Source organism: Eubalaena glacialis, chromosome 1, assembly GCF_028564815.1.
Source record: "Eubalaena glacialis isolate mEubGla1 chromosome 1, mEubGla1.1.hap2.+ XY, whole genome shotgun sequence".
In the NCBI taxonomy this organism is placed as follows: Eukaryota; Metazoa; Chordata; class Mammalia; order Artiodactyla; family Balaenidae; genus Eubalaena; species Eubalaena glacialis.
The window spans coordinates 211529625-211555025 of NC_083716.1; the positions used below are offsets into that span (position 1 = coordinate 211529625).

At 39.2% G+C, this 25401-nt stretch overlaps 2 long non-coding RNA genes across 2 annotated transcripts in view; one reads left to right on the forward strand and one right to left on the reverse strand.

The window, feature by feature from the left end:
* Window positions 1-25401, reverse strand: part of LOC133088746 (uncharacterized) — a 248994-nt gene that overhangs the window by 31339 nt on the left and 192254 nt on the right. Inside the window, exon 5 of the long non-coding RNA XR_009700542.1 lies at window positions 427-543. This is a non-coding gene — a long non-coding RNA (uncharacterized LOC133088746). The remainder of the gene's footprint in view (window positions 1-426; window positions 544-25401) is intronic.
* LOC133100324 (uncharacterized) lies at window positions 634-25008 on the forward strand. Its single transcript, XR_009702478.1, has 3 exons — window positions 634-667; window positions 5482-5538; window positions 24944-25008. It is a non-coding gene; the product is annotated as an uncharacterized LOC133100324 (long non-coding RNA).

The window sequence follows — 25401 nt, forward strand, 5'->3', positions numbered from 1 at the left end:
CCTGTATATGACTCCTCTACTATGAGCATCTAAGAAACATGAACATCTTATTTGCTTTTGTTTTCCCAAAAACCTAGCCTTGTCACCATGAACCGGGACTCTGACTATTCCATTGACTCTTGAGCTGTCTTGTTCTCCCTGTCATTATTGGGGGTCTGTTTAATGAACTCATTCATTTATTCATTCAATAAATAGTTATTAAGTGCTTGCTACATGTTATGTATTGTTCTAAGTTCTGTGGCTACATTAGAAAGCAAATGTGCTTATGTTCTGCTGAGAAAAAACCAGAAAATAAACCAAAAAATAAAACATATAGTACATCAGAGAGTGATAAGTGCTATGGAGAAAAGTAAAGCAGGGAAGAGGGACAGAGCAAGCCAGAGGAGGGCGGTGAGATGTTTAAAAATGTGCTCAGGGGAGACTCACCAGGAAGGTGACCTGTGAGCAAAGACCTGGAGGAGTTGGAGGAGTGGCCCACACAGCTCTCTGGGGTAAATGTGCTCCAGCCAGAGGGAAGAACGAAGCTCGGATGTCAGAGTGTGCCTGGAATGAAAAGGAAAACAGTAGATGGACCATTGCATCAGGACAAAGGAAGGGGAAGACAGAGGATATAATGTCAGAAAGAAGAGGGGAAGGGAGAGTCCCATGGAGGGCCCTGTCGGCCCTGGTAAGGATATTGGCTTTTTTAAAAACTTTTTAATTAAAATGGTACAAACAAACTTATTTACAAAACAGAAATAGTCACAGATGTAGAAAACAAATTTATGGTTACCAAGGGGGAAAGTGGAGGAGGCGAGGGATAAATTGGGAGATTGGAACTGACATATACACACTACTATATATAAAATAGATAACTAATAAGTCTCTACTGTATAGCACAGGGAACTCTATTCAATACTCTGTAATGACCTATATGGGAATAGAATCTAAAAAAGACTGGATATATGTATATGTATAACTGATTCACTTTGCTGTACAGCAGAAACTAACACAGCACTGTACATCAACTATACTCCAATAAAAACTAATTAAAAAAATTTTTTATTATTGAGGTATAATTGACATGTAACACTGTATTAGTTTCAGGTGTATAACATAATGATTCAGTATTTGTATACACTGTGAAATGATCACCACAATAAGTCTAGTTACCATCCATCACCACATTAAGTTACAAATTTTTTTTTTCTTGTGATGAGTACTTTTAAGATCTACTCTCTTAGCAACTTTTGAATATGCAATATAATATTAACTATAGTCACCATGCTATGTACTACATCCCCATGACTTATGTATAACTGGAAGTTCGTACCTCTTGATCCTCTTCACTTATTTCACCCACTCCCCCAACACCCCTCCCCTTTGGCAACCACCAACCTGTTCTCTATATCAATGAGTTTTGTTTTGTTTCGTTTGCCCATTTGTTTTATTTTTTAGATTTCACATAGAAGTGAAATCATACAGTATTTGTCTTTCTCTGTATGACTTATTGCACTTAGTATGTTACCCTCAAGTTCCATCCATGTCGTTGCAAATGGCAAGCTTTCATTCTTTTTTATGGCTATATTCCATTGTATGTATATCTATATCTATCTATCTATATCACATCATCCTTATCTATTCGTCTGTTGATGGACATTTAGGTTGCTTCCATATCTTGGTTATTGTAAATAATGCTGCAATGAACATAGGGGTGCATATAACTTTTCAAATTAGTGTTTTTATTTTCTTTGGATAAATACCCAGAAGTGGAACTGCTGGATCATATGGTAGTCCTATTTTTATTTTTTTGAGAAGCCCTTCATAGAGTTTTCCATAGTGGCTGCACCAATTTACATTCTTATCAACAGTGCCCTGCGTTTCCTTTTTTCCACATCCTTGCCAATACTTGTTATTTCTTGTCTTTTTGATAATGTCCATTCTAACAGGTGTGAGGTGATATCTCATCGTGGTTTTGATTTGCATTTCTCTGATGATTAGTAAGAGAAGGTGGTGACTCCGACCAGGTGTTAGCGGCAGAGGTGGCGAGAAGCTTAGATTTTAAATATCTTTGGGGAGTAGAGCCGATAGGATTTGCTGGTGGTTCGGATGCGGGGTTTTAATGAGGAGACTTCCATTTTGTTCCCAAGCACCCCTGGTATAAATAGTGGCTTGCTACATGGCATCTTCTGCTGAGGGCCCTCCATTAACTGATTGGTTGGCCCAGTTTGAACTGGGATCCTTCCAGTACCACAAGTCCCTTTCCCACCCCCACAATCATAATTGTGATTAGGATTGATGGTCTCCCCATCCCTACAGCCTCCACTGACCTGTCACCCTTTTTGCCAAGCCCAGCCCAGGGTCCATCCTATAACTCTCCATTTCCTACCTCTCCTTGCCTGCATGTAGGTTTCCATAAGAATGGAAAATATGGGTCTGAAGGAAGAAAAGGCTCTATCTAGATGAAAATGGGTCCAAGTGGGGAGAGCAATTCCAAGCCAGGATAACTGTTAAGGGAAAGCATTGGACCATGTACTGTAGCCCTGAGACGATCAGAACAGCAAGACCAGACACTGAAAATCAGCACCTTTCTAGTTTTCTACCCACCATCTGTTTCCAGATTTCAAGGCATTTGGGGTCAAGATGAGATGTATGCAGTTGCCATCTGAGAGCAAGAATAGATAAACTATCTAAAGAGAGTGGCTCTTGCAAACTGTTAGTCTTACTTATGATTGTTTAAGCACCAAAGAAAAGAAGAAGGGACAAAAGAGAGAAAGGAAGAAAGAACAAAACAACAAAAAAAGAAAGATTGGTTCTTTCCCATTAGCTATTTTATAGAAACCAGCAATGGGTTATAACCACATGCTACACTATTTACCTAACTTTCAAAAAGAATCCAAGCCATCAACCCCCTGTATACTATCTTATGATTTAAATCAGGACTTTTTTTATGGCAGCAATTAAGAACACCTCTCAGAGAATGAGGCTGAGCATGCTAAGTCTAACCAAATCATTTTTTTGGTATTAAAACATACACTGCATAAATACTTTGGAACACAATTGATGCAATATATCCTGACTGCTTTTCAAATTCCTGATCAGGATTTCCAGACATTCAGAAATGCCGGGGGTGAGGATGGGAGGCTGGGGGGGCTATGTGCACGTGTTGTTGTTTTAAAGGATCCAATGCTATAATTCTCTCGTGTGGAAATTTTCCACTGACTTCAGATTTGCTAGTATGAACCACCAGATCCTCAAAGATTGTGCTAGGGCAATTTGGAGGCATACTTCCAACCTCCTGGTGGAATAAATTATAATATGCAATGAAGTAGTTATTTTCTAGGGCTTGTTGTGTTTTTATTCCTCCCACAAACAAAATGCAAACCATCACAAATTAAATAGATTCCTCAAGGTCTGAAGGAGGCTTCTCAGGCTGTTTTTTGAACGCTCAGTGGCATGTCGCAACAGATGTTAAAGGGCCAGCCCCAAAAGGAGACTGTTTTAGAGATAAGATGTGAAATGGAAGTGGGGTACTTGAAGGCTTTCCCCTCAAGAGATTTTGATAATGAAGTGACATGGTGGGTGAGCATTAATCTCATCCCCTTTCTAACCTCTTTGTGTGTCTCCCTCTGAGGTCTTTCAGTTCCTAGAGTAGCAGGTTCAACAGAATGCTAGCTCCCTAGAACCTACCCACTTTTCCCCCCACCTTAATTATTGAAAGAATATTTTCAAACAGCTATTATGATGATGGACTCTTCCACCAGATGCTACGCTTCACCTATGTCCCTGAGGAGTACCTCTTACCTGTTTTTCCTGCAGAGGCTGAAGTGGCTAGATCCACTGTCAAGTAGAGGAGGTGGCACTGCTCCTGATATGTTGAATCTGTGGAACTGAGACTTGGAACTCAGAACTCTGAAACTGCATCTGGATAGCACCTCTACACACGGCTCACTTAGGCCCTCACAGCCGCGGGCACGGGGCCCATGAAAGTCATAATGTCTGCACGTGCCTGCCGGCTCTAGCCTTCATTTATGAACAAAAGATGTCACCCCTGATGACCAGCCTTCCTTTCATACTGTATACTGTACCTAATTTGGAGGTCATAGGACTGGGGTGGCCCAGGGACACCTGAAATAGCTCTGGGCAAGTCCCTCCCTCATTCACGTCTGCCACCATCTGCCCAGCTCTGGTCCTGACCCTCTCTTTACGCTGCTTATCAGAAACACAGGATGGCGGTTGGGTTTGGGGGTGTCCATCCACCCACACGCCATTTGCAGGATCTGCCCCTGCCTAAGGCCACTGCCTCAGGGCCTGTTCTAATGTCTATGCTTGTGCCTAATGAGAATATGCATAACAGATAGCTTATTCAAAACCTAAAGTCTAGTTAGTGTGGCAACAGGAATTAACAGGCTCCGTATTCTTTTACCTACCTCTGGCTAGAAATGATAACTGAAGCCAGAAGTTACAAGCTTCAGTGAGCAGATTAATGAGAAAACTTGAAAGCTTGGGAGGCAGTCAACACAGGTAGTTTGAGTAGACAAATCTTTCAGTTAGAAATTACATCTTGATAAATGGTTAAGAAAATTATTATTGAATAGTTACATACCAGTTACCATAATTTAAGCTGCATCAATCCATTGTCTGTACTTATCTTAAAGTTTCTGCCTAAGCTTATTTCTTACTGCAAAGAGATTTCTTGTGATATTAAAAAGTTTGTTTTAATAGTTCTAAGAACTGTTATGGCTTTGAAACTATAAATGTTCACTATGGGAAACTACATATGTTGTGGTTTGTAGTAGAAAACAGTGTGTGTTTACTTTTCTAATCTATGTTGGTCATTGGAGGTTGATATAAACCACCAATCTTGTTCACTGCTCTCGATCTAATGTACTCAACCACTGTAAAAGGGCTGTGCTATAGCTCTTAAAATTAAAACATAGCTAAAGGCATTTCTGCTCATAAAGATTTATCTTATAATTATAATTAAGGTGTTGATAACAGTATATCTTTAAACACAATCAGAACAAGATATGGCACACTAGTAACAAGATTCTAGGGATTCTACTGTTTTCATTTCAGAAAAACTCTGTCTTCTACATTTAGTTTTTAAATAAACAAGTAGGTAAGTTGAAAAATGAAAAGACAGTCACTCCAACAGTAATTTTCATGACAACCTGATTAAGACGAGAATACAGGCGGGTGGGACTGTGCACAAAAATACCTAACACAGAGGGTAGCCTATGCGAGGGGACTGATAAATGCAGGTTGAATCTGACGTGCAACAACCAAAGTTCCTTTACACTAAAGTTAGCCTATTGCTAGAGATAGAGGTTACCAACCACGTCCTCTGGAATGTTATCTAACCCCACCCCAGGCCTAAAATTTCCTTTTTATCCTCAAGAGGAAGCTATGGAAAGGAGGACTACCATGTGAGGTGTCCCAAGAAGAGGAGAGGTGCGCTGTTTCTTCTCCAACTCACATCACCTCTCTTTGTTCCTACAGGAGCCTTTCCCAGGTCCCATTGCCAGGAGCCTGGTTTACGATGCTTGTGCTGCCCTTGTGAGTACCTTCCTCTTCTTGAATCAGAGATCATCAGTCCACAGGCATTCCCTACCTCCCGAAATTTTCATACCTGTCTTGTAGAGCCACAGATGTGCTGCCCAGCTTCTCCTTCAAGGGAGGATTTGATGGGATAGCTGGCAGCAGTCGTGTGCCAGCTGTCAGCTGTTTTGGGGTCTGCCTCAGCTGCATAGACCCTCCTCCCCGAGGTCACGCTCTTTCCCGACAGCCCACAACCCTTGCCTGAGACAGCTGCCCACTTGAGCACGACTCCAATGGGCACTATTCACTCCAACACTCCTGGTGAAATTGGTCCAGGCCTTTTGGGCCTGCGTCACAGTTGGGCTTCTTCCTCTGCCCAATCTGCTCCCAGTTCCTCCCCTCTACAGGTGTTGAACCCAGTGAGCATATTGCTCTGGAAACTCCAGCTCAGTATCTGTTTCTGGAGAGTCCAACCTGGGATGGCTGTTACGTATTTCAATCTCGTCATGAGATTACTGCCAAATGATCAACCTGACAAATTCGGGTGAAGGGAGAGGAAAGTCTGGAAGCTCATTAGCCTACATCAGTGGTCCTAAATATTTTAGCCTTTAGAAATAGAGCCCTTTCTTCAAATTATGAAACCACAAAGCAGAATCAAGTGGGGCATCTCAGTTGAAACTTCTGTGGCAGGCCACAGAATCCTAGAGAGATGAAAATCAATGGACCGAATAAATCAGTGGTTCCCAACCCACATCAGGCATCAGAATCCATTGGGGACATTTAAAAAATACAAATATCTGGCCCTTACCCCTGAGATTCAGTTTCAATGCTGTAAAAGTCCTTCGGGTGAATCTAATAGACAGCTTGGGCTGAGAACTCATCAACTCTAAGGTATTTTTACCCTCTGCAGGTCTCTCATTCAGAACACAAGATGGTCCTTTCTCCAGTATAAACATTTAATACAAGGCCTCTACCATCCAAGGCTAAAGAGCCAATCTAGCCTTTACATTAATAGAGGGATTTATTTTTAATTACTTATTAATATCACTGGCTACATTCTCCTCCAAAAATCAAACAAAAGAAATGACAGATGAGCTCATGTCCCTTCTGACCTCCCTCCACCCCAGCATAAAAGGGCTTCTCCTAATACTCCTGGATCCCATTTTTCCTCTGCTGCCGTACGTCCTAGAACTCCTAGGACCCACAGGCCCCAAAGCTCCCCAAAAGAGAAGAGGCTGTCTAACTGTGGCGAGATCCCTCGCTGGCCTTACCTGCCTTCCCAGGGGCCAAATCCACAGGAAGCTTCAGTAGGACTCCTGGCTTTGTTGTTATCCAAAACCCGATTTAAAGAGTCAAATTGCATTTGTTCCCATTTACCCTCCTGAAGCTGGAGACAGATGCAGAGAGAATCCTTCTCAATTGGCTGTCCTGACTTTCACCTTTTTTATAGCAAATTTTCATTTTCTATAGTTCTCAAATATATATATGCTGGCCTTATGTTTATTCTCCCAAACTACCTAAAAATTGGTACGATTGAATTTCCTCTAGTTGTTTGTAAAAGAGCACCCATTTTTTTTTAGAATTTGGTTGCTTCTCTTTATAGATGCCTTTTTGAATACTTGATCTTCAATGGGTTTTTTTGTTTTTTGTTTTTTTGGTTAAAGTTGAAAGCAAGTGTTAAAGTAGTTTGTACAATGCCTGAGATTATTCATGATCAACTGGTACTCAAGGATCCTTCAATTTTTGGTTAACTTATAATTTCCGCTCCATTTAGTGCTAGGAAAATAGGAGTTTCCTGATCTCCCCTTTTGCTAAGAGTCCCTCTCTTAGGAAACCTGGATATACCCAATGATCTCATCTCCAATTTGATCACAAAACTGATGCGAGCAGAATTGTGAGAATAGAGTCCAGTAAAATCGTTTTGATTCTAAAGAACCAACCTATGCTGAACATCTAATACCCTCCCTAGATATATATATGCACTTATGTATATGTTCATAAAGAATATAAGGTATTATTTTGTGGGTGCTATATAAAAGTGCTAAATATATACATACACACACACATATATTTCAGTAATTTGTACTCAACAATATATAAATATCTGATTCATTTTAAAAATAAATATTTATTGAAAATAATATACACTAAGAGAAAGGCACTAATCGTTAGTGTATAGCTCAAAGAATTTTCGCAAGGTGAACATTCCCCCAGTAACCAGCACCAAAATCAAGAAATAGAATATTACTATCACCAAAGAATCCTGCCTATGTCTTCTCCCTGTTTCTAGCCCCCAGTCGCTAACCTAACTTGTATCATCTTATATTAGTTTTGCCTGTTTGTGTACTTTATGTCAGTGGAATTACAGACAGTGTGTTCTTTTGTGTCTACTTTCTTTCAGTATTATCCTTGTAAGATCTATCCATGTTTTGTACGGTAGCAAGAGTTTGTTCATTTTCATTGATTGAATATAACAGAAATCATTTACTCATTCTACCACTGACGGACATTTGTTTGGGGGGGGGAGTGCTATTATGAATACATTTGCCACCCACTCTCTTATACATATGTATGTATGTATATGTATTTTGGCATGTGTATGTAAGCATTTCTGTTGAGTATATGTCTAGGAATGAAATTGCTAAATGATAAAATATACATATATTCAGCTTGGTAGATACTGCCAAACACATTTTGAAAATGATTGCACCAATGTATATTCAGAAGAATATGAGAGTTCCAGTAGTTCCACATCCTCATCAACATTTGGTATTTTATTGTCAGTCTTGTTATTTTCATTCTAATCATCCTGGCAGATAAGTAGTGGTATCTCATTATGGTTTTAATATACCTTTTCCCTCAATATTAATAAGGGTGAGCACTTTTTAGTAAGTTTATTGGACATTTGGATATCCACTTTTATGAAGATTTCATTCAAGTCTTTTGCCTATTTTAAAGCTTCAGTTAATTAAGACAATGTGTATTGGCATAAGGATAGACAAATAGATCAATAGAAAAGAATAGAAATTCCACACATATACAATCACTTGATTTGAAATAAAGCTGGAAGTGATAAAAAGTAGGGAAAAAATGTTTCTATAGTAAATCATGTTGGGTCAAAAGGATATTCATATGGAAAAATATACATTTTAACCCCTACCTCACATCATAATCAAAAATAAATTCTAGATAGACTGTAGATTTCACTGTGAAAAGTAAAACAATAAATTTTTTTAAGAAAACAAAGAGTATCTTAAGGACCACGCCGAGTGAAAAGATTTCATAAACAGGATATAAAAAGCTCTAAGTATAAAGTGATAAATTATAGTACTTTAAATTTCTGTTTATCAAAAGGCACCATTAAGAGAGTGAAAAGGCAAGCCACAAAAGATACTTACAAGAAATATACTGGGTCAGCTAAAAAGTCTGTTCGGGTTTTTCCATAACATCTTTTTTTTTTTTTTTTTTTTTAAAACATCTTTATTGAAGTATAATTGCTTTACAATGGTGTGCTAGCTTCTGCTTTACAACAAAGTGAATCAGTTACACATATACATATGTTGCCATATCTCTTCCCTCTTGCATCTCCCTCCCTCCCACCCTCCCTATCCCACCCCTCTAGGTGGTCACAAAGCACCGAGCTGATCTCCCTGTGCTATGCGGCTGCTTCCCACTAGTTATCTATTTTACATTTGGTAGTGTATATATGTCCATGACACTCTCTCACCCTGTCACATCTCACCCCTCCCCCTCCCCATATCCTCAAGTCCATTCTCTAGTAGGTCTGTGTCTTTATTCCCATCTTGCCACTAGGTTCTTCATGACCTCTTTTTTTTTTTTTCCCTTAGATTCCATATATATGTGTTAGCATACTGTATTTCTTTTTCTCTTTCTGACTTACTTCACTCTGTATGACAGACTCTAACTCCATCCACCTCATTACAAACACCTCCATTTCATTTCTTTTTATGGCTGAGTAATATTCCATTGTATATATGTGCCACATCTTCTTTATCCATTCATCCGATGATGGACACCTAGGTTGCTTCCATGTCCTGGCTATTGTAAACAGAGCTGCAATGAATATTTTGGTACATGACTCTTTCTGAATTATGGTTTTCTCAGGGTATATGCCCAGTAGTGGGATTGCTGGGTCATATGGTAGTTCTATTTTTAGTTTTTTAAGGAACCTCCATACTGTTCTCCATAGTGGCTGTATCAATTTACATTCCCACCAACAGTGCAAGAGTGTTCCCTTTTCTCCACACCCTCTCCAGCATTTATTGTTTCTAGATTTTTTGATGATGGCCATTCTGACCGGTGTGAGATGATACCTCATTGTAGTTTTGATTTGCATTTCTCTAATGATTAATGATGTTGAGCATTCTTTCATGTGTCTGTTGGCAATCTGTATCTCTTCTTTGGAGAAATGTCTATTTAGGTCTTCTGCCCATTTTTGGATTGGGTTGTTTGTTTTTTTGTTATTGAGCTGCATGAGCTGCTTGTAAATCTTGGAGATTAATCCTTTGTCCGTTGCTTCATTTGCAAATATTTTCTCCCATTCTGAGGGTTGTCTTTTGGTCTTGTTTATGGTTTCCTTTGCTGTGCAAAAGCTTTTAAGTTTCATTAGGTCCCATTTGTTTATTTGTGTTTTTATTTCCATTTCTCTAGGACCTGGGTCTTTCCATAACATCTTGCAGAAAACCCAAACAAATGAATTTTTTGCCAACCCAGTATTTAACAAAAGACTCATAACCAGAACAGATTCTGTTAACTGTTGCATATTATTCCATAGTATGTATGTCATAGTTTATATTTATCCCCTAGTTATGATCATTTACTCTGTTACTAATAGTTCACTATTTTAAAACAGTGTGGTAATTAATACACTGGTACATCTTTGAGTGTTTCCCTAATGAATTACCCAGAAGTGGATTGCCGAGTCATGGGATAAAGCAGGGTTTCAAGCCACAAAGGCCAATGGAAAGATATTTTTTCCCAGATGGGTTTTCTCCCATCTTGCAGATCTCACTCTGAAACTAACTGTCTGCACTCTCTTGGCCCGGGCCCTGCCCAATTTTTTCTCCTTGAGGAGGAGACAAGAATTCTGATGAGGGGGGATAAAAGGACATAAGAAAATGTTTAGACAAGAGAGCTTTCCAATATTCTCTCAAAGATCTTCTTCTTGGCTTCTCAGCATTCTGAAAGAAATTATATTTATGATGTAGGTATTGACTTGAGCAGTATATCTTGTATGTCGATGATTGGTAAGTATCCTGAGGTCTTTTGAAATAAGGAACTTATCAAATACAAACTTCAATTAAATGATAAGTTTTTTTGGTTCCTAAGGAGGGATTGGACATCTCTGTATTTTCAGCATTATTTACTGAAAGTATTTTTCAAATACATATTAATCTACTTTCGTGCTTTGGTAAGTACAATATCCTGACTATAGTTGATTCTTTCTTTACAGGTATAAAATCTTAAGATGCTCATGGTCATAATTTGAGCATTAATCTCATCATACATGGCATTGATATAGAAAGTGTCCCTGGCACATTTTGCCCTAGAGTAGACTATAAACTTCTTAAAGGCAAGGACTACATTCAAATTCTGATTCTGTCAGGTACAAGGTTTGTGTTCTTGAGTGGGAGTATCTGATTCCCGGCGTTCCCATCTGCAAGCCGGAAGAGACTGCCTAACACACAGGTAGGTTGTTGGAAGAAAATAAGTTCCTAGTATATAGTGGCATGGCACATAGTAGGACTCAGTGAATGTTCCTTTCACTTTTCTGAAATAATTTTTTCCCAAATTAAATTTAAATGAGTGTAGGAGATGAGAATGAATATTTTCTAATACTAACGCATAAAGGAAAAGAAATAAGCCTAATATAATTTTTTGCCTTGTGAATTCCTCCTCATTTGAAAGTGAGGTGGTACAGAGAATTCCAGCATACTAAGATTTCTAATTATTTGGTTCCCATTAGTAATCAGGCAAACCTTCAGACAGGCAACTTGGCAAAATGTGTCACATTTCCTTTGCCCCAGCAATCTCACTCTACTAGGTTAACCTAAGGAAGTAACTGAGCATGAACAAAGAATGAATGAACAAGGATATTCACTGTAAGATTGTCTATAATATTAAAACATCAAGAACAACCTAAATCCTCATCAATAAGAGATTGGTAAAACACATTTTAGATCATCCATACAGCAAAATATTATGAAATCTTTAGAAATAACAATATAGCTTCATATTTATAGATGTATAGGATGCCCACAAAATCTTGTTGAGTGAAAAAAGCAAATTACAAAATAGTGTATATTAAACACTTTATTCCATTTTTGTCAAAAAGTGTGTATCTGCATGTATGTATGCATAGAAAAAAAGTCTTGAAAAATACACACCAACATGCTTATATGTTTATCTACATGTGGTAGGATTATGAATGATTTTTCCCTTTCTTCTTAATACCTTTGTGTTTTACTGTATTCTTTTACAATAAGTATGCATTATTTCTATAATCAAAAAATACTAAGGCTACTTTTATTTTGAAAATTTTTTAAATATAGTTGCAAAAAATTGCCAACTGATAATTCTGTACTAAAAAAATTATAAAAACCCATCTCTCTATGGATCTTATTCATCCTCAAACAGAAGGGAGAAGTTTCATTATTGCTGTATGTAGCAGGGTTTCTCAACTTTGGCACTATTGACATTTTGGGCTGGATAATTCTTTGTCGTGGGACACTATCCGGTGCTTTGTAAGATGTTTAGCAGCATCACTGACCTCTATTCACTAAATGCTAGTAACATACATCACTCCATCCCCACCAAGTTATCCAAAAATGTCTCCAGATACTGCCAGATGTCACCTAGGGGCTAAACTGCCCTGGTTGAAAATCAGTGCTCTAAGGAAACTGGAGACCTGGTTTAAAGCCCATGTTTGTTACTTACTAGTTGGGTGATTCAACTTCTCTGGGCTTCCATTTCCTCATGACTATGTCATCTTTAAGATATCTTTGATCCTGAAACCTATAGTTTTATGGGTTTGCAGAAAATCAACGGATCCAAAGGGAAAGTGGTTGGTCCAGAGTTACGCAAAAAGCCAAAAGTACAGGCAGAAATGTAGCTAGGTCTCCCGACTACAATCATGCACTTATCCATTCATTTGTGTGACAAATATTTACTGAGTGCCTACTATATCCCAGGTACTGTTATAGGCACTGGGAAACAGTAATAAACAAGAAAATGAGATCCTTGCTTTCATGGAGCTTACCTTCTATTGAGAAAAGCAAACGGTAATCATGTAGGGTAATAAAAAGGAGCATTTTAGATAAGTGACATTATATAGGTAACATGGTAATGGATGGCCACTGGAATGGTGTTAAGGAAAGCAAGCAACATTAGATAAGGTGGCCTGGGAAGACTCCCAGAGGAGTTGATACTTGAACTAAGATCTGAAAGATAATAAAGACAGAGCCAAGCAAAATTCAGTGGGAAGAATGTCCTAGTCAGAGGGAATCAAAGTGCAAAAGCAGTGAGATGGAGAAGAGCCTGGAACTGTGTTAATGATATTTAATAGCAATTCATACATGACAGAAGATTACAAAGGAAACAATGTCAACTTATATTATTAGTAACATGGGGAAAAGGTAAGTGGAAAAGTATCTCTAATTTTTCCATAGTATCAATAGAATGATTAGAGTAGAAATTAAATCCAGAAAAAGCCTTCACATCATGCCCTTCCTCAATAATGCAATTGAAAAATTGTGTCTGGGGAAATTCTGGAAACAAATGTTCCCTAAAGTTCACCAATGCCTTCCTATCACCATTTAGTACTAGGAGGGGGGTGCCAAAAAGTGTCTACTGAATCGCTAAAGCAATAAATTGAGGGGATAATCTTTTTGGTGGTTGGTATGCTCAGGGGGAACGGGTCCAGCAGATTAAATGATAACTAGATTTAGTTGACAATTTGCTTTGAGTAAAATGTCGGGCTTGTAAATAATTTAAAAATAGCCTGTCATTCAATTGAAGCGTGTCCTTTAAGAAATTTTAATCGATGCAAAACACATTTCTCAAACACAAGCCTCTAACCCCTGTGAAACCAGCTATCGGTCTAAACAAAAAGCTGTAACACACTGTCAGGAGAGTGTGTGCAATGGTTATGAAGGAGAGTGAATTGAGCTACAACCCCAGAATCCAATATATGACAATATCCTGCAACTGAGGAATTAGTTATTTCGACAATATGTAATGTGGAAACACACCACTTGTTCAGCTCTTTTTGCTCAAGGGCACAGAGAAGCTGAGGTTTCAATCCATTCATCAGAAAGAATCAACATGCACATAAACTCTGCATTTTGGCTGCACATGGGTTGTCTATTTGTTGTATTTGCCAAAAGCTCAGCATTACAGAGAAAGAAAGAGGGAAGGAAAGGTGGAGGGAGAGAGAAAACATAATAACTCTGAAATTAGGGTATATGGTCACCTTGAGAAGACAAACTCAAGGACAAAGAGGTGTAGCACAGGATTTGGGGGTGGGGGAATCTCTCCTGACTCTCACGCTGTCAGTAAGCTAAGCTCAACTCCTTTCTACCTGGTCATCCACGTTGAAATGGGGAAAAATAGAGATCATTCCAAATGCGAGTGGAGCAGATAGCCCCCTCTTCCAGGCCAGCTGCTTTCCCTGGGGACAGCAGGAAGCAAAGGCACTGGCTGCTCCCCCTTTGTGCTCCTCCCCAGCACTGCCCAAACCCGCACTGCTGGGTCACACGGCCTGGTGGCCTTCTCTGACTCAGCTGTTCTTTTCCCGTAGAACTTTTTATCAAAGGAAACCAATCATTGTTCAACCCACAGTGCCAAGGAGATGCAGCAGCAAAACCTCAAGGACAATAAAAAGTTCTGTTTCTTTCGACTGAAACTCCTGGAGAAGATTTTTTTTTTTTTTTTCCCTGCTTAGATCTGGAGGTCTTTGCTTTCTTCTTCTTTTTTTTTTCTTTTTTCTTTTTTTTCCAAATATTGAAATAGATTATGAAGACATCATCCCAGCACGGTAGCTCCAGTTTAGGAAATAAACCAGCACAAGGACACCTCTAAGTGTTTAACTGAAGTTGGCTTGATGTTTGTTTTTAATGAATTGATTACCATTGATTATCAAAACATATATGTATTGATTTTACCCCTTAAATCGTAGATACTAAATAATCTGCAAAGCTGTTAATTCAGGATAGATTTAAAGATAATAGATAATAATGCATTATTCATAAATGTTGTACAGCAGGATATCCATTATACAACTGTTAATCTCCAGCAATATCATTTTCATATTCATCTGTTATGATTTTATTTAAACCAGATTGTCAAAATTTTTTGAAGTGTTGATTTTTAAAATCTGCCCTTATAAAACATCAGTTCCTCCGCTCAGTCTAATGCAGCCATGGAGACTGCATGAGGTTACAGCTTCCTTCCCTCCACGCCTGGCCCAATTTACACATAGCCACACTCACAAAGACATGTGTACATGCTGCTGAGCTGTGCCATTGACGCTGAATGGTTTCCAGCCTGTCTTTGTCCCAAGGTCAGCCAGAATTAAGCCCCACTTTTTGTCTTCATGCAGGACGTTTTCTTCATTGGTAAGCTTATTTAAATTCCTTTGCAGATATTGAACCAAATCTGCTCAGGCTGTAGCCTCCTGGGGCCTTTCACTCAGGGCTAAGTATAAATAAATACTCATATAGGACAGCCTTTGATGAAACATTAAAGATGTCTCTGGTTATATGGTTTCTAGATTCTCTATTTTCTCTATGAAAAATCCATGGTGGTAGAGAGAACCTTAGCCACAGGAAGGGAATAGATTTCTAAATTGCTGCCTATGGACCCCCTGGGACTTAATGGCACAGGGCAAAGAAGCAGCTGATCTTGGCAAAGGAAGCAAGTTAAATAAAATTAGCCACTAAATCATCTCCCCTTAAAATACCAGCTGTCAACTCCCTCCAACATTTATGAATTTGGGGGCATGTTACTGTCATATTGTGTCTCACCCAGGACAAGTAGCATCGCTCCTTTCACTTGGGAAAGCGTCCCTAGTTCGTCACACAGAAGAGGCTAAAGCAAAGGGTTTGACTTTTTTCTTTCACCCCCCTTTCCCTGTCATATGTACAAGAAAGAACCCAGTCCAGGCCAACCAATATTTATTGCTCTAATGATTGGAATTGTTGCTTGTTTTTAAAATACGCTCCCAGTCATCCCTTCAAAGACTGGGACTGCTGGTTCCTACACAAGATTATGCACATGCCTTTTGGAAACTACCATCTGCTCAAAAAAGTGAATATGCTGATGGAGATGGAGGATGGATCTGGATGAGCAGAAATAAGACAAAGGTGGGAAACTTGCAAATCTGCGGGGGGTACTGTATCCCTCTCCCATAGCTCACCAATGGGATCAGACCTCTGCAACTTCCGGAGAGAGTCTGGTGGCACTTGGCAAGGACACTGAAATTTCGAGGTAGAGCTCTCCATCCAGGTGAAAACGGAAGACCTGCAATAACAGCTAAAAAGCTAACCTTAGCCAGACACTGCACTAATTGCTTTATAAGTATTATCTCACTGAATGTTCAGAACATCTGTCAGCATGGATAATATTACAGCTGCATTTTAAAAACGAGCAACCTGAATAGTTAAGCAGTTGGGCACACTCCTGTCCTGGGAAGAAGCACCATATAGCCTTGTAAGCAGTATGAGGCACCCTCCCTCCACTCGACATGAGGGCGACCAGCAAACCACAGTCACCTCCTGGCCTCAATCATTCCTCCCCAAGCTGAAAGCATGTGCTTCCAGCTGCATAGAGATCCTTCCGGGCTTGTGCGAGTCCTTGAATCATTGCTAGGCAGGTCCTCTAGGGAGAATCAGCTGGAATTACATGGAAATCACAAGGCTCACAAGGGAATCTTAGGAGAAAACACTGTGATGAATCTTACAAAGTCCTTCTCCTTACACCTTCACACACCTTTGTGAAACCCGAGGGAAGAACTTGAACGAGATCAAACACAGACTAGCTATTTTACTCTTAATTTCTACCTAACTATATCTTTTGGCTGGAGCCCAGGTGAAATTCCTATTATGCTTTATAGGAACAAAACCATGAAGCTTTTCTCTTATGTTTTTGTTGCTTCTAAAAAATAAAAAGAAATCTTACAAAGCAGAGTCCATAACAGGCACTTAAAGACCTATGTTGGCTCATTAAAATAGTAAATTTTTTGTTATAGTTTATTTAAAAATACATGAAGCTTTTCCACTGTGCCTGGATAAGAACTCTGTATAATCCATAGAACACCACGATCTTTACCATTCCAAAAACATGCAAAATATCAGAATACCAATAGGCTAAATCCATGCTCCACAAACTAATTAAAGGACCTGAAGGGAGTGAGCCAGAGGAGCTGGTACAATTCAGGCTGGAAAAAAAATCTACATTTTTACTCAGGTATAATAAAAATTATAATGTTTTACTCTTTTTACTCTTATAAAGAGCTCTCCAATGATATTACTTTGCTTGAGCTTCACAAGGCAACAAAGGGAGTTGTGGTCATCCACATTTCCAGATTTAGGCCAGCTAAGTGACTGTCCAAGGTCATAGTCAGAAGTGGAGGGAACTCAGGCTGTATATGGCCAATTATTTGACTAATCCAAGAACATGGAAGTCATCAGGATTTTTCTGCTTGAATTTTTATCACAAGAGCTGGTCACTGACACAAATGAAAATACACACTCATAAGTGGCCTTTGCCCTCGACTCCATCTGGGCCCAGATGGAAGTTATGTGTACATATGTCTGCACTCCTCCGGCCACATCTCCAGTTACGCCATAGGAGGTGAAGATAGATAGGGAAGGACAGGCTGGTGAGAGAGCCTCAAGAAGGGCTCCTTGAAGGAAAATGGGGAAGAGCACTGGTAAAGCAGGGAGATTTCCCTCCACCTTCCCCTCCTGGAGTGGAGGGGTCGTTCTCTCCTCTAATGGTGCTTCTTTCCTCACTAAATTACCATGCTAGGCACGTGAAGACACCACAGAAGGGTTTTCCATAAATTCGAGTTTAAAGGGGATAATACTTTCTGTTAAATCATTAAATCATTCTTTACAAGACATCTTTACAATTTCAAGCCATTTTCCCAACTGGAGCTGCATAGTAAATTAATTATTGTGTTAGTAATTCATTGGTGACTCTTGTAAATATGTTTTACTCAAAACAAATACACACAACTATTCTCCAAATATTTGTTCACATATTTGAATCCATTAAAAAGTGCTTGTAATTTTAGGGGGAAAGTATTCTTGGTAATTTTGTTGCTTGCCTCATTTTATACTGGGAGGAGCCATGTTCATCTTCCAGTTAGCATATAGGATAATTTATCACAGCTACTTATTGGTACTGGCTAACATAATTGAGGATTTTTCACAAGTCAAGCAGGGTTGAGGAAGGGTAGTCATTAATCTAGTAAAAACCACCTTAATAATTTGGTTCATACATATACTAAAAAGAAAGATGAACCATTTTTTCACCCCTAATGGCTGAAAATATGAAAAGTAAAAAATCTCATGTTAGGTAAACTTACAATAAAAGCCACACACTTTATACCTAGTCATGCTCTTTCCAAAAAACATTTCACTTCATGTTTGTAAACAAATGCTTAGTTTTATAAAATGAATAATATGTAATAAAGAGAATATACTTCAGCAAGATGACCCAACTAAGATGGGCAAGAAGTATAATCTGGGTAAAAATGTTCTCTGTATCAGTCATGTAAAAGTTTGCTGTGCTCAAATTCTATATAAATAACTTGAATTGGTTTTATATGCAACTTAAGCTTTTTCTAAATACACATACTTAATGCATAGCTGAAAATCACAAAGCATCAAAATATCCATGTAGAAGGAACAGACTTTTGTAAGAAGTATATTTACATGTCTTACATCTGCAGAAACCACTTTCTCCAAACACAAACTTGGCATAACTGATTTGATAAGTTCAAGTATACTCATGAAACAATGGGTGTATCTGAAATCTGAGTATTTGAAATCAGGCCCAAGCCCCAGAACCTATGCTCTCTGGCTGCTGTATCTCTGCAGAGAATGAGGTCACACATGTGCACAGACATTTATGTGACACCCCAGGTACACTGTCTGTGCACAGGCAGAGGCACATCAACAGACAGCTAAAATCCAATGTTAAAATCACCCAAATGTCCATGAACAGAGAAACAGACAAATTGTGCTATATACATACCATGGAATACTAAGCAGAAATTACAGTGCGTGAGCGATTACTATTTTTTCAACATGAATGAATGTCATACCCATAATGCTGGGCAAAAGCAGCCAGACATGCAAAGAACAGTGTATTGTTTCATTTCTGTATGGATTTTTAAAAAGCAAAACTAATCTATGGTGTTGGAGGTCAAGGATAGTGGCAACCCTTGGGAGAGGAGGGCAGTGAGAGGAAGGGGTAATGAGGAGTCTTCTGGAGTCCTGGTAATCTTCTATTTATTCATCTGTAGGCTGCTTACACAGTCAGAAAAGCTTACTTAAAAAGTAAAAATAAGAAGACAGCTAAGAAAGTGCCCCTCCAAACATAGTTGACCCAAGTGCTACAAAGGCTTACGCTCTCCATGCCCTCGGCAGCGGAGCAGAACACTTTGCATTTTTCAGAGACTTAAGGGAATAAGAAGTCTCAATCACAAGAAAAGCCCTCATCTTCTCATACTACTGTGGTAAACGAGACATTTTCACCCTAAAAGAAGGGGAAAGCCCATGGCCTTTCTGAGCCAAATATCCCCGAGTGTGTGTTTATTCAGCTTTGCCGTAACTCAGTCACATAGAGCCAGGAATTCCTCAGAGGGTATGTCTGTGGTTCTAGTTAGATGAACTACCTGCCAAATGTGTGGACATCCTCACTCCCTAGAAGAGATGGTGTTGGCTTTTGAGAAAACAACCTGGTTGGGAAAGAGTGCATTCTGCAGACTGCCTCTGAGCATTATTCAGATTTGAGAGGATGTTGTAAAAGCAATATTACAGTTCTGCTGCCAGAATTAAGAAATGGAGCCTTTTCATTTGGTCTGAACTTTCCTCAAGAAATATACCAAAGCTAATGCATCCTGGCATGATTCCATTAGGGGAACATGGAGCTCTGCCTTTCTCACCCACGCTACTGCTCTTTTCAGAGTCCAGAACCTCTTCTGTAAGCAAGATAGGGAAGCTCACAAATGGGGAAACAAAGCCCAGTGCTGAAACTGAGGGGGGGGGGCAAGCATCAATATAAACATGGACACCCAGAAGAGGTGATCGACAAAACCCTGTCAATCAGCACGAACAGGTGGGAGAACCGAACATCATTCCCGACTCTGGCTCTGCTGTCTCTTTAAATCCTGTGTAAATAATCCTACCTTCCTGGGAAATGGGTATGGATTGCTTTCTCCAGGTGGAGGCAAGAAAGGCTGATGTCTATGAGGGAAGACAGGATTTTCCTGCCTCTCTGGGTATGTATCCATGCTGCCCCCGTGAGAAACATCTTTATCAAGCCTGACGTCATTCACCATGATCATAACCCTCTGGTTTCTGGCAAGAACACACTAGATATGTAATTTTAGTTCTTCTAGCCCTATCACTTACCTACATTGTCATCTTCAGCTAATCATTTAACCTCTCTGGGCTGCAAATACTTTACCAACTGAAATTGCCCTTATCTTTCTTCAAATACTCAAAGGAGCAGGATAAAGGATGCATATATATTGCTTGGAACATTCACAAATGTAAGTGACTCTCTGAATGAGAAGGCCAGCCTTGCTTGCTGTGCCCTCCCTTCCCATCTCCATGTATAATCCCTGCCCAGCTCTACCAAGAGGATTGATGGAGTTCTGCCTTCCACAAGATGTGGGGTGGGCATACACTTCTCTGAGCTAAGGAGAAGTTGGATCACTTTCAATATCCTTTTGTTTTGAATTAGTGGCCTCTACCTGCTACCCAAGCTCCTGACAGAGTTTTTGACATTCTGGTATTTTACCATTCCTTGACTTAAAGAGACTTTAAAATCTTCCAATTAGATAAATCCAGTTTTTGAGGAAGTGATAATTGTTAAATCATGATAAAGAGAAAATTTAATATGTATTTTATCATGTTTTGCAGGGGAAAAATTGTTGTAGCTGCTGACAATTTAGAAAGAGGAACACACTTTACAACTAAAGTGTTAGAATTCAGAGAGGTCAATGAGAAATAAGTGAAAGCGTTGCTGAGATTATAATTCGAGCAAAAGGGAAAGTACAATTCAATTTCACCCCCCAAAGGGTGATTTCACATGCACGTTTTTTAGGGAACACAACCTGTAGATCACACTCTTCCAGCAATTTCCAGCAATCCCAACACAGTATGGAGAAAGCAAATGCTTCTCTTAGTCAAGCATGTAATCACATGTTTCCAGGTGAGAGGCACGAAAATTGATTAAAGGTTTGGGAAATTGGCTCTATGCAGAAAGACTAATGGAACTGGCTTCATATATCCTTGAGAAGAAGAAAAGACTGGTAGAAGGGGGCTCTCAACCCTGTATATGAAGGAATGTGCACAACCAGTGCTTCTAAGACATAACTGAAGGCAAGAGCAAGGCTGTCCAAGAACAGCCAGATATACTTTACTTACATTTGAACAGGTGTTTCAATCTTTGAGCTAGAGGGCTACTCAGAACCATCTCTAACAATATCCGAAGAGGCAATGGGTCCACCTGGAAACTTTGAGCAAAGTTATACCTAGCCTCGTTTCTGGGGGGGTTTGGTTAGCAGCAGAGAGAAGATCAGAAGAACTTTGAGGACCTCTTATATTTGAAGTTTTAGGACCTTGAGTGACATTAAGCTCAATAAGATAGCAGTGATCTGATCAGAAAATAATAGCAACCCTCAACACAGCCTCCTCAATCACCATCCAGATGCTGTCATGGGTCTACATCATTTTCTCAAACCACAGGACTGCCCTGAACCTATCACCTCCATAAAATCAGTTGTTTAGTATGATCTTCCTATCTCTGTAAACGATGTCACCTTTTCTTCAGTCATCCAGACGTGACACCACAGAGTCGTTTGAGACTCATCTCTCTCTCTCTCTCCCTCCCTCCTCACTGCCGGTCTGTCAACAATGCCTATAGAGTCTTCCCTCTGTCTTTCCCATCTCACAACCATCCCTTCCTTTTCACTCCCAGGGCCAACATCCTAGTTCAGGTGATCATTAGCACACATCAATTAGAAAATTTTTGACTGTTCAATTCCTGTCTCCTAAATTCCAAACTCTTCCTCAGTGTTTCTCAAAGGGTGGCCCAAAGATCACCTCCAAAATTACCAAGGAATCTTATTAAAAATGCAAAATCCTAGCCCTCAGACTTGTATCTCAGAATATCTGGGCTTTGACCCTCTCAAGGGTCAGAATTTTTTTTTTTAACATCTTTATTGGAGTATAATTGCTTTACAGTGTTGTGTTAGTTTCTGCTGTATAACAAAGTGAATCAGCTATACGTAAACATATATCCCTATATCCCCTCCCTCTTGCGTCTCCCTCCCACTTTCCCTATCCCACCCCTCTAGGTGGTCACAAAGCACAGAGCTGATCTCCCTGTGCTATGCGGCTGCTTCCCACTAGCTATCTATTTTACATTTGGTAGTGTATATATGTCAGGGGGATGGAATTTTTAACAAGCTTTCCCCACATGCTACTGGTGTACCCTAAAGTTTTAGAAATCTTCCTCTACCCATTCAATCCACCTGCAGTTTTTTCATTCATCTATCCAACAACACATGCCACAAACAGTTCTTTTCATTGAGTCATGCCATACATTAAAAAGTTTTAAGTGTGTTCATTAATAGTACAAAGTATAAATAAAATGTGATATACTCATATAATGGATTAGTATACAGCAATAAAAAGAACCAACTACTGCTACACATAACAGGGATAAATCTCACAGGAAACAATGAGAAAAAGGAACTAGTCATAAAAGAATACATGCAGTATGATTCCATTTATGTGAAATTTAAGAGCAGAATACTCTATGGTGATAGACATGATAATAGTGGCTGCTTCTGGGGGAGGGTATTGCTTGGATAGATGCACAAAGGGCACCTTCCGGAAAGCTGGAATTGTCCTATAGTGTAATCCAGGAGGTATTTACATGGTTGTATATGTGTGCATATGTGTGTTAAGTAAAAATTTGTTGAGGTTTGTGCACTTTTATATATGTAAGTTATTCCTCAATTAATAAAAAGAAATAAATACAGTTACGGGCTTCTGAGAAAAAGAAAGAGGAAGGAAGGAAGGAAGGAAGGGAGGGAGGGAAGGAGGGAGGAGGGAGGGGGGAGGGAGGAAGGAAGGAAAGAAAGAAAAAAGAAAATCTTTAATGATTCATTATTGTCCAAACTTCTTAACGTTTTGTAAGACCTTTCACAATATATCCATAACCTAATTTTTCAAATTAAAGTTCCACCACTTCCCTTACATAAAACTCTTCTCCATTCAGACTGACCTACTTGTGTTTGATTTTTACTGAATAAAACTCACAGTATCTTACCTTCCTCATCTCCTCTTTCGGCCTCTTTTGCAATCACACCTCCCCCACCTAGAATGTTATTCTTTCTCCATCCAAATCTTAACCATACATGAAAATCTAATTCTGTTTCCTCATGACCCCTTTTCCTGATCACTTGTGGGTTGAACTGTGTCCCTCTAAAAGATATACTGAAGTCCTAACACGTGGTACCTGTGAATCACCTTCTTTGGAAATAGGGTCTTTGCAGATGTAATTAGTTAAGATGAGGTGACACTGGATTAGGGTGGAAACTAAATCCAGTAGCTAGTGTCCTTATAAGGAGGCCATGTAAAGATACAGAGACACACAGGGAGAAGAATACCATGTGAAAATGGACACAGAGATTGGAGTGTTGTACCCATCAGAAGCTAAGAAAGACGCAAGCAAGGATTCTCCCCAAGAGCCTTTAGAGGGAAACCTGCACCACCTTGACTTTGGACTATAAAATTGTGAGAGAACAAATTTGTGTTGTTTTAAATCACCAGTTTATGATAATTTGTTATGGTAGCCCTAGAAAACTAATACACTACTCCTACCCATGATCACCCTCTTTTATTCCTTGAGTCCTATAGCTCCTAAATTCTAAACAAATCATTTGGCCCTTTGGTAGCCAGCCTCCCACATAGCCCACAGGAATGTCCACCTCATGGTATTGATGCCCTTGTGCAGCTCCCTCCCTTTTTGATAGGACTGATGTATATTTCCAAGAGTATATTATGAAAATGATGCGTGGTTTCTGAGGCCAGGTTATAAAAGACATTGCTGCATCTGCCCTGCTCTCTTGGACCATTCACTCTGGGCGAAGCAAGATGCCATGTCATTAGTACACTCAGGAAGCCCTATGGAGACATACACATGGTAACAACCTTCACAATCTCACCATTTATGAGAGTGAGCCAACTTGGAAACATATCTTCCAACCCCAGTCAAACCTTCCGATGCCTGTAGCCCGGCTGAGACCTTGAATGCAACCTTATAAAAGTCTTTGAACCAAAACCACCTAGATAATCCACTCCTGGGTTCCAAACCCACAGAAACTATATGAGATAATAAATACCTACTGTTTTAGGTCACTAGGTGATGGGGTAATTTTATCAGCAACAATAGATAAATAATACAACTCCTATTATCATATACTAGCTCAATCTCTTAACTCTTTTGGGGAAGATCTTTACTCCTCCTAGATTGCAAACTCCTTGAGATCAGGCATCATTTCTTGTATTTCTTTGCATCCTCAACCATGTCCAATAATTATACACATAGATATAGATACATACATAAATATACATTATATATACATACAGAGATATATAGATATAGATATAACTATAGATATCTCACATCATACATATGTAAATATGTGTGTATATGTATATATGTATATTTCATACACCCACACACACACGTGCTCAATAAACGTGTGCATGGTTAATGAATAAAAGAGCACAGTGTATCCCATTAGATAAGTTTTCAAAATATTGATTGAACCAACACTCATCTAAAGATCAAATTTATGGAAACTTCTGTCACACGCAAATTACTTGACAAAAGCTGAATTTGAAGCCATTTTTAAGTCATTCTTTTTTCTCTCTCACCCAGTTCCCTGCCTCTCTGTTGTTGCTTGTTGGCTTCTGAAATGTAGGTCACCTCCAGTAGCATGACCTAATTAGGAGATGTAATTTAACAGGAAAAAAATAAAATAAAAGAAATCCTCTGAGATAGCAGAATTGAAACAAAGAAAAGTGGTTCTTTCATTTTATGGTTTTGGCAATAGCTTCCCTACTAAAGTTATCCCCTTTCCACCCCCAAGCAACACAATTTGTAAAGCACAAAGAAGAAAGGTAGAAATGAGTTGGGGAGCAGCTGGAAATGATGAATTTATAATGACCACAGAAGGAGTAAGAGTAAGCTTTGCTTCACTGATGTGGCTCTGTGGGGCTGCTTCCTGGCGGTGCCATGAGTGAGACTTTGGAGGAAGAAGTATTGATGATGCTGATACGAAGCACCACGAACTCTCAAGATGGAGAGACATTATGGCTCATCTTATCCAATCCCTTGGGAAATGCCGTGACACCTGTTGTGTTTGTACACAATAAAACTTTGTATACAAAGCATCGAAACAATAGTGGTTTTTTTTCTTCATACATTTGGCACTCTTATTTTAGAAAAGAGAAAAATGGTAAGTAAGCTAAGCAGATTTTAAGGGTTCATTACAAAATTAACTTCCAGGGGATGTCATTGGGCCAGGTTGGATTCAATCCATCTCCC